This window comes from Macaca mulatta, chromosome 1 (assembly GCF_049350105.2).
Source record: "Macaca mulatta isolate MMU2019108-1 chromosome 1, T2T-MMU8v2.0, whole genome shotgun sequence".
NCBI classification, from domain to species: domain Eukaryota; kingdom Metazoa; phylum Chordata; class Mammalia; order Primates; family Cercopithecidae; genus Macaca; species Macaca mulatta.
Window position 1 is genome coordinate 185,207,256 of NC_133406.1, and position 15,031 is coordinate 185,222,286.

The 15,031-nt window shown below is 42.2% G+C and overlaps 1 non-coding gene across 1 annotated transcript; it reads right to left on the reverse strand.

Annotated features, from left to right (window-relative positions):
* Positions 1-13,640: 13,640 nt before the first annotated feature.
* Positions 13,641-13,747, reverse strand: LOC114674858 (U6 spliceosomal RNA). Its single transcript, XR_003725940.1, has one exon. It is a non-coding gene; the product is annotated as a U6 spliceosomal RNA (small nuclear RNA).
* Positions 13,748-15,031: the final 1,284 nt, after the last annotated feature.

Sequence of the window (15,031 nt, forward strand, 5' to 3'; positions counted from 1 at the left end):
CCACTAAGAGTGAAGATATTCACATAAGCATGACCAAAAACATTTTTTATTGTTTAAAGTGCAAAGTCTCTAGTTAAAGGTTAGTTGGCAGTTACTGATTGATTAAGCTTAAGTTTTGTTTTACTGTTTACATGCAGATGGATTTTAGTGTGATGACATAGGAACTGAGGTGTCTCAGCCTAATGGATTCTCAAATAATTATTGTAACAGTGGTATGAGACAAAGCTCTGAAGAATAGAAGATAGCCATATGTCCTCCAACATATGACCATGTAGTTTTGGGAGTATATAATCCCCAGCCTAAGGAGCAGAGTATGTTTGAAATGAAGACCCAATCAAAGTTTTCATCAGAAGAAGACTTGAAGCTTTCACTTCTAGCTCCACCCTACAAAACTCCAGAGCCTTCTTCTCCAACAAGTAAGAAAATACAGGTAGAGAGAGGCAGAAAACATAACTATTGGGTACCAAGCTTAATACCTGGGTGGTGAAACAATCTGTACAACAAACCCGCATGACAGAAATGTACCTGTATAATAAACCTTCACATGTACTCCCAGACCTAAAATAAAAGTTTTTTAAAAAGAAAATACAGGTAGAGAATACGATTTACTCTTCCACAAATGGACACAAAGCCAGAGCTAACAAGTATGAGGTCACTTATCCAATATGCAATACGTATTACCCCCATCTTTTCCCAGTACCACAACTTACTGGGGATCTTGTCTAATGAAATGAATGAATGGTTCATTCTCAAAGGATCTCAGTCATTGGTGGTCCTGTTCCTGGAAGGGTATAATAGTCTCCTGTAAATGTTTACAACAATGCATGGTAACAAGACAAGACCAGGGAATAATCAAAGTTCCATTCATATTCTCCTCTGCCCCATCATGTAGCCCAAATACTATCTCCACTCCATGGTCAAGCTCAACCACACCAACCAACCCTTTTTTCCCTTTGTTTACCTTGTGGCTCCATGAGCCTGAAGTGGCCTGGGAGTCACCAAGACTTCCAATTCAGTAGACTTACTGTTTTCCCTGTGGGATTATTCCTTCCTTGGGTACTTCCTAAGGCTCACCAGACCATAGAACCACAAGTCAAGAAGCAACATTTTGAGCACGGATCATTAGGTTCAGTCACAGGAGGCACCACACAACCTCTGCCACTCAGTTCCTAAATCTATGGTCATATACTACACTCTGAAAAACAATGTCCAGTACTTACAATCAGTTACCTCCCACCTGTTGTCATATCTAAATCTTCAATATGGCATTCCACTCTCCTTCAAGGTCAGCTGGAGAATAGATTATTATCATGATAATATGTCCACTGCCTTTTTTTAATTATACTGTACATACCAGGGACTTAGAGTTGTACAGTAAGACTGGAAAATTGGGCATTAGCACGGAAAGGAGCCTTTGAGTGAAGAAGTCCATAGAGTCCATGTACAGAGTTTACATCACTTGTAATTGCCTCACGTCCTCTCAGGGAATCTTCAGTTCCACTTAATACTGGGACAATGGCCTGTGGGTTTAGTCTGATGGCTGTTTGACACCTTAGTTGCACCATCTATCTTGGGCTTACCCTGGGACTTCTCTGACATTGTGGCATCCATTTAGTCAGGCATAGGCCAACCTAGAAATAAGAGGAAAACAGCACCCATGGGGCAACCCATAGAGGCAACGGGCAAATGTTTTCCTTTTCCAATACTTGGGTGGGTAATTCTGAAATTCTCAGAGGGTCACAGTGGGATAAAATTCTAATTCCCCACAGTAGTGACCCGCACAATAATGCAAACTTACAGCAGCTTTCCCTTCCCCATTTTCTTCTTCCCGGACCTCTACCCATTTTCCCTGGAATCACAACCTAAAATCAACAACCAGCCCACAAACTCCTCTTATCTGTAGATCTACTTTTTGGGAGAAGCTAATCTAAGAGAGCTGCTCTAGGAAGTGATCCTGGAAATCAGACTTTCCAGGTGGAATTCTGGAATGGGCCAGATGGTAATCAGGAGGCCATTGTTGGTGGGGAGTTGGGTGGCAATTATCCCTAGCAGACAATCACATCACTTGTTCTAAGGCTGAGGTGGATTGGAAGGAGATGCAGAAGGCTGGGGACACTGAAAGAGATGAAGGTGGTGGTAATTATAAGGATTGTAGATGTGGCAAGCTGTGGTTAATGGTTTTAGAAGCCTTGATAAGAGAAGAAAAAAAAAAAAAAAAGATCAGTTAGTCAACTACTAATTCGAAATTTGCTATAAAAGTTGGGAAGCCTCCATAATAACTGGGATGGCTCTTTGAAGCTTAGACACAAATTTGGCCTACAGTAAATGAGGAAGAGGTACCAAAACTGCCTGAGCAGAATACAGAGGATTCAGGAGGCTCAAGAAGGTAGGAATACTAGGGGGGTGTTTTTATATGAAACCATATAGCATCTTAGCTTACTACAGATATGTCAAGCCCTATTGTGTATGTGGTTCAAACAAATTGAGTGAGGAGCCAACTGCTTTTTGGAACAGCTATAGATTCTTTTAATCTGAGCCTCTCTTAAAGCTGCCAATTTTTCAGGTCACCTGGAAAATGGGTGAACACAATACACTAAAATGTGGCATCAACTGATTTCAAATTTCTTATGGAGCAAATGTTTGTACTCCCCCAAAATTCATAAATTCATGAAGACTTACCCCCAATTTAAAGGTATTAGCAGGTGGGGTCTTGGGAGGTGATTTAGTTTATGAGGGTGAGGTCCTAATAAATGGGAAAAGTACCCTTGTAAACAAAGCCTAAGAGAGCTATCTAGTCCTTTTTCTACCACGTGAGAACTCAAGAAGTTGGGTGTCCGCTTCCTAGAAAAGAACCCTCACCAAAATCTGATCATAATAGCATCCTGATCTCAACCTTCTATCCTCCAGAACTGTGAGAAATAAATGTTTGTTGTTTAAGCCACTCAGTCTATGTTAACTTGTTACAATAGCCCAAACTAACTAAGACAACATTTAATATCATACTTTCATCTTGGTGGAAGGAATAACAGGAGAGACCATTTTGTCATTTTTGGAAGAGATCCCTAACATGTTTTAAATCAGGGGTTGGCAAACAAAAGCCTTCAAGCCAAATCAAACCCACAGCCTGTTTTTATAAATAAAAGTTTATTAAAACACAGCCATGCTCATTGGTTTGCATATTGTCCATGACTGCTTTTGTACTATAACGAGAGAGTTGAGTAGTCGCAGGAGAGACCACGTATCCAAAGCTAAAATTATTTGGTATTTGGCTTTTTACAGAAAAAGTTTGCCAACCCTGCTCTAGATCACTGAAGCTATATAGAACTTGATTTCAAAGTATGTATAGCTCACTCTCTGCACACATGTATCTAGCCAAACAACTAGGGAATCTGCTCTTTCCAGGTCTTACCTACATAATGTCATCAATCCTGGGGGACAACAAGCATGATGTCCTGTAAGATGGTGAGGCCATCAAAATCCTGTAAAATAGATTATAACACAGATATGGAGAATTCACAAATCCTTGAATTAGGACAGTAAATATGTTACTTCTCTCCCTACCAAATGAAAGCAATTTGCCTCTGCTATTTGCTGTGATTCAGAATGGAGAAGAAAGCACTCGTTGCCTGCTCAATAGCTGCATATCCAATGTCAGGGGCTGTATTGCTTATATCCAGAAGGGGAACACATCTGAAATGGCAGCTGCAATTACAGTCTCCACCTAATTAAATTTATGATAATCCATTATCATCTCAAGGATCCTTTTACGCTGACAAATAAAAAATTAAGTGGAGAGGGGTGAGGACCCCCCTCTTGTGCCTTTCAAGTCTTTGATGGTCATGACGGTGTCTTCAGCTGTCCTTGGAAATGCAATATTGCTTTTGATTTTTTTTCTTTTTGCATAACTGGTGAATGTTAATGGCTTCATTGGAGTCTTTCCCCATAGTAGACCTTACCATGGATCAGAAAGCTGTATGGGAGTTGTATTAGTTGCCAAAGATATCCATTCCAGCTATACATCCAGACTGGGGTAATAATGATAAAGAGATTTATTGCTCTGTTGCCTTTCTGTGATGGAAACTCAAGGAAGATCATTTATCTCCTGGCCTGAAGAAGTCCTCTTCACTCCCCATCTTAAATTGTGAACTACAGTGCAGTCCTGAATCCTTGGTTTTAGCTTGGAACCAGAATCCAACAGAATTCCAAAAGGTTAGCCATCTGTTTTCTTAGGGTACAATTTCTGGGTTTTCAATAGTATCAGGTTCCTTTGAAGATGATTGAGCAGATATTCAAAAGGATATATAGGTGTATATGTAGCCAGATCCATTTTGTCAAGGGTTCCAGTCCTCCCCTTCACTCCAGGGGCTCAGGGACCATGGTCTGAGTCAAATAAAAGATTGGAGAAAGGTGACAGGTGGTGTGTTGGCTCAAGTCAGTCACTGCTCCACCTTTGCCTAAGTTACAGTCTAGCAAGAAAGACAAAAATTATACATGGAAATGTTTAATGTCTAATGGCATTATGAGGCATCATGCAATGAATACAGAGTACCATAAGAGCATACAATAGGGGAATCCCCTGCAATCAAGAAAACTTCCATACAATCTAAAGAATAAATAGCTGATGAATCAGAGTACAAAACACATGACATTATATACCGAACTTTATTTTCTAAATTAGATGTTTATGTGTGTAATTGAAGTGTCCCTCTACTCAGTTTGGGGCACGTCATTTACATTCTGGGAACTGACCAGAGTACAATATGATTGTTTATATGCAATATGCACATATACATACATAGAAAAATGCCCAAAAGGGTCCATAATAGAGTCAATTCATGGTTATCTCTGCAAGGTAGGTTATAAGTAGGGCTTATTTTCCTTACAACTAGCTCTCTAAATAATTATTTTCTAAACACACATAAAAGCAGGCATTTTTAAAATAAGAACAAAGTGACTCATTTGTTTTCTTAAAGAGACAGAAGGACCTGCATCAATTTTACAAGCTGTTTGACCTCTTAACTCTCACTTCCAGCAGAATCTAGCTACGCAACAGTCTCTGTACCACACGTGTAGTTACAGACTTCCAGACCTGCAATCTAAAGTCCTGGGAGCAGTGAGCAGTCTCAGACTTGCCCAGGACTGCAGCATTTAGGACCTAGTCCTGAGCCAAGAACAGGAGCTCTGACACCATAGAGACCCTCAGCATTCCGGCCCATTTAGCACTGGCTGCTGCCTGGGCAGTGTGAGTCCTGGGACCAAGTACCTCTAGGAGAGTCAAACTGTCAGAGTCCCCATCATGTCCCACCCTCACTGAGAAAACTGAGGCAGACTGTGTTGATCCAAACCTTCCTTGACTTCAGATAGAACAAATGGTTGGGTCAACAGCTTAAACACCTTTGCACTGAGGATCATCAAAATATCTTGAATTCTTTCCTCAGTATTTTGGGTATGTCAAAACTCTCAGTCATGCTTGGCTGATTAATTCTAAATGCATATGGCTTAAAAAGAAGCAGAGGGAAAGCAAATGGGATCCATGTTTTTTATTCATTCACACCTAATTTAGCCAGATGTGGACGAAGGGTACCAGATGCTTGGTGTTCAGTTATGATCATGGAGTATTCCATCAAAGCAGGAGCTTGACAGAGACCTGAGTGCCAACAGACAGCCAGAACAACCGGATCCTCATTCAGTCTTTGCTATGCACCTTCTCTTCGCTAAACCCTGGGCACTGCAGGCACAGAGACAGGTCAGACAAGTGCCCTGCCCTCCAGGATTCAATGTGCAAGGTCTGAGATGAATGTACAGGCAGATAACTCCCAAAAAGAGTGTCAGGGCTTGGATAGAAGCTGTGTGGGCTACAGTGAGACCTCAAAGAGGAAGGAGTGTATTCTGCCTGGAGTGTAAGGAGAACCTTCATAGATAATAATGTGGACGCACACCATGTACTGAGTACTTGTCATGCGTATTAGTTTTGTAGGGCTACCTTAACAAATTACCACAAACTGGGTTGCTTAAAACAACAGCATTTTATTCTTTCACAGTTCAGAAGGCCAGAAATCTAGGTGTCAGCAAGGCTGGTTCCTCCTGGAGGCTCCGAGGGAGAACTTGCTCCATGACTCTCTCCTAACTTTTGCTGGATCCTGGCAATCCTTGGCACTCCTTGGCTTGTAGCTGCATCACCCCAGTCTCTGCCTTCTTCATCAGATAGCCATCACTTTTGTATCTGTGTGTATCCTCCTTTGATATGCATATAAAGATATCACTCATTGCTTTTAGGGAACACCCTAAATCCAGTATGATTTCGTGTAGAGACCTTTTTCCCAAACAAGTTTACATTCACAAGTATGGGGGCTAGTGCTTGAACATACCTTTTTGGAGGACACAGTTCAACACAGTACACCACATTTCAGCCCTTTAACTATGTACATTATATGATCTGATTCTCATAACAACCCTGATATGGTTTGGCTGTGTCCCCACCCAAATCTCACCTTGAATTGTAATAATCCCCACGTGTCAATGGCAGGGCCAGGTGAAGATAATTGAATCATGGGGGCAGTTTCCCCATACTATTCTTGTGACAGTGAATAAGTCTCATCTGATGGTTTTATAAAATGGAGTTCCCCTGAACACACTGTTTTGCCTACCACCATGTAAGATGTGACTTTGTTCCTCCTTCACCTTCCTCTGTGATTGTGAGGCCTCCCCAGCTATGCAGAACTATGAGTCAATTAAACTCTTTCCTTTATAAATTACCCAGTCTTGGGTACGCCTTTATTAGCAGTGTGAGAACTGACTAATACAAATCCTATGAGGCAGGTACTATCATCAACCCATGATATGATTTGGCTGTGTCCCCACTCAAATCTCATCTTGAATTGTAGTTCCCATAATCCCATGTGCTGTGGGAGGGACCTGGTGGGAGGTAATTGAATCATGGAGGCTGTTACCCTCATGCTGTTCTTGTGATAGTGAGTGAGTTCTCAAGAGATCTGATGGTTTTATAAGGGGCTTTTGCCCTTTTTTGCTTGGCACTTCTCCTTGCTGCCACCATGTGAAGAAGGACGTGTTTGCTTCCCCTTCTATCAGGATTTTAAGTTTCCTGAGGCCTGCTTAGCCCTGTGGAACTGAGTCAATTAAAACTCTTTCCATTATAAATTATCCAGTCTCGGGGTAGGTCCTTATAGCAGCGTAAGAACAGACTAATACAGCCCCATTTTACAGATGAGGAAAAAAACTCAAAGAGGTAAGCAGCTTGACAAAGTTCATGAAGCCAGAAAGTGGAAAAGCAGGGTTTGACAACAGGTCAGACAGACCCCAAAACCTTGTTTTTAGGGCAATTTGGCAGCTTCTTACAAAGCTAAATATAGTCTTACTACATAATCTATGAATTATGCTCCTAGGTATATTTACTCAAATGAGGTAAAACTTTATAATCACACAAAAACCTGCACATAAATGTTTACAGCAGCTTTATTCATAACTGCTAAAATGTGCAAGCAAGCAAGATATCCTTCAATAGATCAATGCATAGACAAGCTGCGGTACATCTGCATAAAGGAATATTATGCAAGGATAAAAAAAAATAAGTTACCAAGCCATAAAAAGACATAAAGAAACCATAAATGCATACTGCTAAGTAAAAGAAGACAGTCTGAAAAGACTACATAGTGTATGGTTCCAACTATATGATATTCTGGAAAAGGCAAAAGCACAGAGACATTAAAAAAATTCAGTAGTTGCCAGGTTCTGGGGGAGGGAGGGATAAATAGGTGGAGCACAGAGAATTTTTTAGAGCAGTGAAACTCTTCTGTAATAGTGGATATACATCCTTATACATTTGTAAAAACTCATAGAGTTATATGCAAAAAGTGAACCTTAATGTAAATTGTGGACTTTAGTTAATACTAATGTTTCATAACAAATGTATAATGCCCCAGTATAAGATGCTAATAATAGGATAAATTGTGTCATGAGGGGGTATATTTGGGAACTCCGTACTTTCTGCTCAAATTTTCTGTAAACTTAAAATTATTCTAACAAAATCTCATTATAAACAAATAAATAAGGAGCCCACCAGGAGCCAGCCTAGGGGAGTATTGAGAAAGTTGAAGGGGGAAAACACCTGCTAAGAAATGAAAAGAACTGAAAAGCCATCAGGAAAAGATGAGATTGCTGTTCTTCCTTGCTCCTCCCCATTGGACACTGAGGTATACTGTCATCAGCTTTGTCAGGTTTTCAGTAATGATTACATCAATATTTCTTTGTCTGCTTCTCAGCTCCAGGACTCCATGCTGGAAGCCAGACGTGCAGATATAAATAAGATGTAGCATTGGTCCTTAACTAGCTCACATTATTGAGGAGGCATCAGACACAAAGCATAGAGTACAAAGAAATGAAATAGACCTTGGGTGGCTCTGAGGGCAGACGGGGGAACCAGCAACCTCAGCTTCCAAACTTGGGGCTAAATACAAATGGGGCAATTAATAAAAGTATGGCCTGAGCCAAACCTAATGTGACCCTCTGCTCCCCAGCACACAACTCAGGGGAGACGATTTGGCAAGGTAAGGGGATCATTGAGCTGAGATGGGCACCTGAACACAACTGGTGATTCAGTTCCTACAGCCCAGGCACTGCCCACAGGCCTTTCTCAGGGAGCCAAGAACACTGACAGCTGTGTGGATATCAGCCCCACTTCTTCTCCATGCTAGGACAATGGACCACAGCCACACCAAGCCCCTTCCCCATGATGCCCTTCTCCCTGCCTTACCTTTCCTCTTTCTCTTTCCTTATCCTGCTCTCCTTAGAGAATACGTTATTACTTCTCACTTGGAGGAAACAGGACCAGCAAGAACCAAGGGAAGACATTGCTGCTGTGGCTCTTGGCTTTCATTCCCATTTGGTGGTTGGCCTCACTCCCAGTATGGCAGCCCTGTGGCACTGTGCAGACCTCGGGAAATAGAAAGGAAGCCCAGCACAGTCCACTGGCCTTGGCTTCAATACTTATGTCTATCCAGATTTTCTGATGGCCACTAAGCCCCTTCCTGTTTAGTTGGTGAAACTGACCATGGGAAGAAATGGAAAGTGCTGACTCATGTCCTCAGTGGTCAGCATCTCCTGTCTGCTGTCTCTTCAGCTAACCCATTGTCTGGCACACAGCAGACACTGTGGCTGTGACTCTACAGCAGTTCTGTCCAGGTGGTGGGACACCTGTCTCTCTGGCCTTCTTTCTTCCTCCTCCCATCCCCAAGAATATTTCCTTGCCCCAGTGAACCAACTTGGCCTGTTCCCTAGACAGGCCACACCCTTGCATTCCCCTACGTCTTTGCTCACACTCGTTACTCTGCCAGGAATGCCTTGCTTCACCTTTTTACCCCTACTTATCCTTTAAGATCCAGCTAAACTGTTAACTCTTTTACAAATTCTTCCCCAACTCTCCCAAAGTGACTCACTCCTGACTGTGTGTTTCCAAAGCTGTCTTCTTACGTAGAATGAAGCACTTTGAAAAGCATATGTTTTCATTCCTGTCTCTCCCGAAGACTCATTGCTTCCTTTCTATTTCCCCAGCATAAAGCAGAATAAAAGGCACACAGTAGGTGCTCAGCAATACTTATGGGATGGATGCCATGGGCAGGAGACAGTTAAACGTTATTTCACTTCAAGAGTATGGACACCATCAGAGCAGATGGAAACCATTTGAGAAATTCAGCTCTTCCTCTCCTGCCTCATGCTCTCTAGCCTAAGCTCCACCTTCCCAACGTCTTTCTTGAGGCTGAAACAGCCTACATGGGCAATGATGCCCACTTTAAAGTAGGTGTGGTGGCCTCTCTCCCAGAAACCAGCTCTCTTTTATGTTTCCCATCGCTGACTTCATTTCCAGCTTTGACCCCCTTAGGGCTAATGACAGCCATGTAGCTCATGAATTTCTGGAAGCTGCTCTTCCTCCAAGGGAGATAGAAAGTGGGATGTTCACGCATCATTCACTTGGCCAGCATTAGAGAACACTGGGCTGGGATGGAACACAGTGATGAATCAGACCCAAGCTTTGCCCACGAGGAGCTCAGATTCAAATGGGGATGGCAGGTAAGTGAATGAATACTCAAAATACAGTGTGGTTCAGGGTGAAAAAGAAGAACTTGCAGGCCAGGGAGTAAGGAATGGTGGGTGCATGTGGGAAGACCAACCAAAGAAAGAACATAGAACCAGGCTTGGAGTGTTCAAGAAAGACTTCCTAGCAGAGGCAATGCCTAAGCTGCAGTCTTAAGCACATAATAACATAGGATCTTAGACCATTTTAGATCCAGACCCCTGAGTTATCTGGGGACAACCAGGACAATATCAAGAATGATGATAAGACGCTGTCATAAAAGACCCCCAAGAACTGGCAGTTTCTATAGGCAGGAGAGGCCCATGGCAGAAAATTCTTCAATGGCTACCTGGGTTTCTGCTGCCCCTGATGCTGGTGTAATTCAGGCTCCACAGCTCAGAGCGTCTGGATTCATCTCTATTTATTGGTCATATTTCCTATTTTCAGTGCCTTCAAAAGGCCAGACCACAGAGTCCTTGTCAGATGTAGCCCTATGTTTCAGAATCAATATAGGCAGAAGAATCGATCTACTGGGAACCCTGGGCAAGCCATGTAACCTAGTCCCAGTGTCCTGATTTGTAGAAGAAGGATGATAATAGTATTTCCCTTATGGGTTTTTAAGGATAAAATGAGATAAAGTATATAAACCTCATCTTTCAAGCTTCTTTTGCTAACCTTAATCACACCAAGCTTTTTCCTCCCTTCTCATATGTCTTCTCTTGGCTGGAAAGTCCTACCCCAATTTGTTTAGATAGGACCTACTCATCTTTCAGGTCTCCCCCTGAAATCACTTCTCAGGAGAGCTTCCCTGACACCTCAAACCCAAGTACCTTGCATCACAGAGGCTCATGGTACCCGGAAATTGCTTACACTGTACTCAATGAATTTGAATGTTGAACAGGTCATTACATCTTTGCCAGCCCACTATAAGGACAGAGACTTATCTTATTCAATGCTGTATCTCCAACTAACCCACAGTGGCTGACGCACAGCAGATGCTTGGTAAACATCTATTGAATGGATGCATAAAGCAAATAAATAAGAACTCAATGTTTAATAGATATTACCAATACTATATTCTCAGTCTACCACTTACTAGCTACATGACTTTGTTGCCTCATCTGTAAAATGGGAAGAATGAATATTCAAAATGACCCTGCAATATAGGTGTTGACTTAATGTAGATAAAATACTTATAGGAGAGGTCCAACAAGTGATAGTGACTATTCTCATCTTAAGGGCAAAGCAGAACTAGAACCACTGTTTCTGAACCCACAGAGATCCTTTTCCCGTGTTTCCAAAGGTCAGAAAAATATTGTGTGATCCTCACTCCCACATCACCTAGTGCCTTCAAAAAGACACCTAAAGGCAACACTCTGGTGATGGCTATGCCAGGCATGCTGCCTTGACAACTGTGGCCGTCCTGGCTTGGGGGCTGGGGCAGATGTGCACACTTCTGCTTCTGACTGGAACAGAAAGGCAAAGAGGGAACGCTGCCAATGCCTTTGTGCAGATTCATCATTTTCAATGCTCATTCTTCACATATGTTTTCGATCTCACACAAAACATGGACTTCTGGTTTCCATTACCTTTGTTTCATTTCAGAATATAATGTTTTTTATAGCCTGGGGAAGGGAGGGAGAAAGTAAGCGTGTGAGCTGATATGATTTTTATTTTTCCATCAGAAGAAAGAGGGAAAGAGAAAGCCAAGAAACCAGGGATGGCAGAACTGCCTGGGAGTTGATTGCCCAAGCATTTATTCCCCAAGCATTTATTGAGTCAATCATTGATTCCCCAAGCATTTATTGAGCACCTACTCTGTGCATGCAAAGAGACGGGATAAAACAATGACTAACACATGGTCCCTGCAGTCAAGTAATCTGCAATAAGCAGATAAACTGACTCATAGCACAAAATACAAGACAGATTTTTCTTCTGGAAGGGAAGAGAAGAAAGCAGGGAAAAGATAAAGGTTAGGAAAAAAAGAAAAAGTGAAGAAATAATAAAAGGAGGGAAGAAAAGATGGGAGGAAGTGAAGAAAGAAGAAGGGATAGGAAAAAGAAGGGACAGAAAGAAGCTAACATGTATTCATCACTTCCTATGTGCCAGGCACTATGCTAAGAACCTTACATCTTGTATTTTATTTAGTCCTCATAACTTCCCTTTAAGGGAAGCCCATTTACCATTTTACAGGTGAGAAAACAGAGGCTTAGGTAATACCCAAGGTCTCAGCTGGTAGCACAGTCTGGAGGTGCGCAGGCCACAGAGCTCCTTGCCTGGCCTCCTCACACAAAGGTGTTACCAACTGGCTCTGCTCTAAAGAAAAAACCCTCCTTCTTACATGCCTGAGGAGCCCAACACCTGGTTATTCCACTCGCTCCTCAAAAGCCTCCCAGAAACATAGCTTAAAATGGATGGACCTTAGAGATCATCTGATCCAACCCACCTGAGGAGACACACATTCAGAAACAGGTGGAGATTTGCCTGAGGTCTTGTGGAGAATACAGGAGACCTGGGGCCCAGTCCTCCCCACTGGAGCCCATGGGGAAGTCAGCAATGCCAACAGCTAGGGCATTTAATTGCTTCCAGACCAGAGAAGACTGCAGTCCACCCTCCTCACTCCATCCCGTCCTGGCTGAAGCATTCCCAGGTCTGCTGAGCAGGAAGGTTTATTTTGGCAGAAAGCTGGGTGCTGTCCAGCTCGATAATCATTTGTGTTAACACGCCATTATGTGTGTCGTTAACAGACTTGGCAACTGGGACTTGGCTTTTTCTTCCCTTACATTTTCTTTTCATTTTCCAAAAATAGAAAAATAAAATGCAACTCCCATATATGAATCAGAAAGACCAAGATTCCCAGCCACACAGGTGCTTGCAGACTCTTCCCGGAAGAAGAGGCTTTACCAAAAGCATGTCATTGCCCAGCAAGTATCTCATGGCTTTGTTCTTCAAGGAGGCTCCATCTGACATCATGGCTAGAGTTTGCTCCTCCTGACCAGGGCTCATACATCCAACCTTTCCTACCATGGCACCCAACTGCCCTCTCTGCCAGCCAAGCTCATGGAATGGAAAATGTCAGGGCTGTGGAGTCAAACAGACCTGAGATAAAAGACTGACTCCACCACGTTGTGTCTTTTGATAACTTGATGAAGAGATTTAACCTCTCTGTACCTCAGTTTCCTCATCTGGAAAATGAGGGTAACAATGAAAAATTATATCATTCTTCTCTTTATTTATGCCATGCTTGGCAATTCATCTATTTAAAAATGAGAAAGATAAAGAGGGTTAAATGATAATGTTGTACTCCTGATATTTAACAGGATTTGAATATAATGTACTCAGAATATAATGATAAATCAGACACAGGCCTTGCCTTCCAAAGGCTTACAGGCTCACAGGGGAGCTCAATATAAAGAAACTTAATTCCTTTATTATTCCACAAATACACTGTAAGCCGTGCTCCCCAAGTCCAAAGTTAACACCCTGGTTCAAGCCACCATGTTCTCTGACCTTGACGACTGCAATTACCTCCTTTTAATATATACGTATGTGTATATATATGGAACACTTCACGAATTTGCATGTAATACTTTCACAAGGGCCATGGTAATCTTCTCTGTATCATTCCAATTTTACTATATGTGCTGCCAAAGTAAGCACTGCAATTACCGTCTAACTGGTCTCCAAGTTCCCTCTCTTGCTCCTCCAGTCTGTTCTCAGCAGAGAAGCCAGCATGATTCTTTCAAAACATCAGTCTGATCATACCATGCCCCTGCTCAAAACCTCCCAATGGCTTCCCATTCAACTTTGGGGAAAAAACCTAAATTCTTTACCTTAGCCTAGAAGGTCTGATGATCTGGGACCTGTCTGTCTCACTGCCCTCCTCACTCATTCTGCTCCAGCCACACCAGTCTGCTAGCTCTTCCGTGAGCACACCTAGAATGTTTCCACTTCAGGTTCTTCATTGTCTCTCCTAGAATGATGCTTCCCCAGGTATCTGCACAGCTCCTTCCCTTACTTTATTCACGTCTCTGCTCAAATGCCACATTGTCAAAGAGGCATACTATCCAAAATAGCATCCCCATTGCTTACTATGCCCTTACTTTGCTTTAGAGAAAGACTCATCACTTTCTAAATTACATCATATACCTGTTTGCCTGTGTTTAGCCTCTCTCACAAGAAAATAAACATCCAAAGAACAGAGATTTTGGATCACCGCCTTGCATGTGCTATGTACTCAGTAAACATTCATTGGGTGACTGAATTAATGCAGAAATCAACACACACTATGTGCCAAGCTCTATACTAAGCACTGGTGAGACCAACTGGACAGAGTTCTTCCCTCCTAGTCAACGAGGGACTTGACAGAAGGAAACTCAGTAGGAAACCTGAAGAGGTACCTGTTCCAGCTGCAGAAGTTCAAACCCAGGGAATCATTTCAAAAGGAAAATATTTTTAAACCATGTGTTAAAGAATGAGTCAGAGTAGCCAGGTAAAGATGGGAAAATTAGGGGGAAGGAGAGGGGATCCTACATAGAGGAGACATTATGAGAAAAAGCATAGAGGAAAGAAAAATATTGGTGTGTTTTGAAGACCACAAACATTTTTGTTTTGCTGGGGCTATGTGTGTGTGAGGGTATTAGGGGTTAGTGCAGAAAAACAAGAGATGAATCTGGACACACGAAAAGGAAGAGATCATGGAAGGACTTCTATCTCAGTTGGGGATATTAGATCTTATCTGCTATAGGAAGTCATTAAAGAAGAGTAACATGGTCAGTTTTACGAAGTTCATTCTGACCAATGGGTACCGAATAGATTTGAGGGAGGTCTAGGTGTGAAGTATAGAGATAAGGTAGCTAATAATACAATAACAACAATAAAAATTAGAAGAAAAAAATTTGCTATCCATAACTACAACCATCTTCTAAAGAGGATAGATCCTAT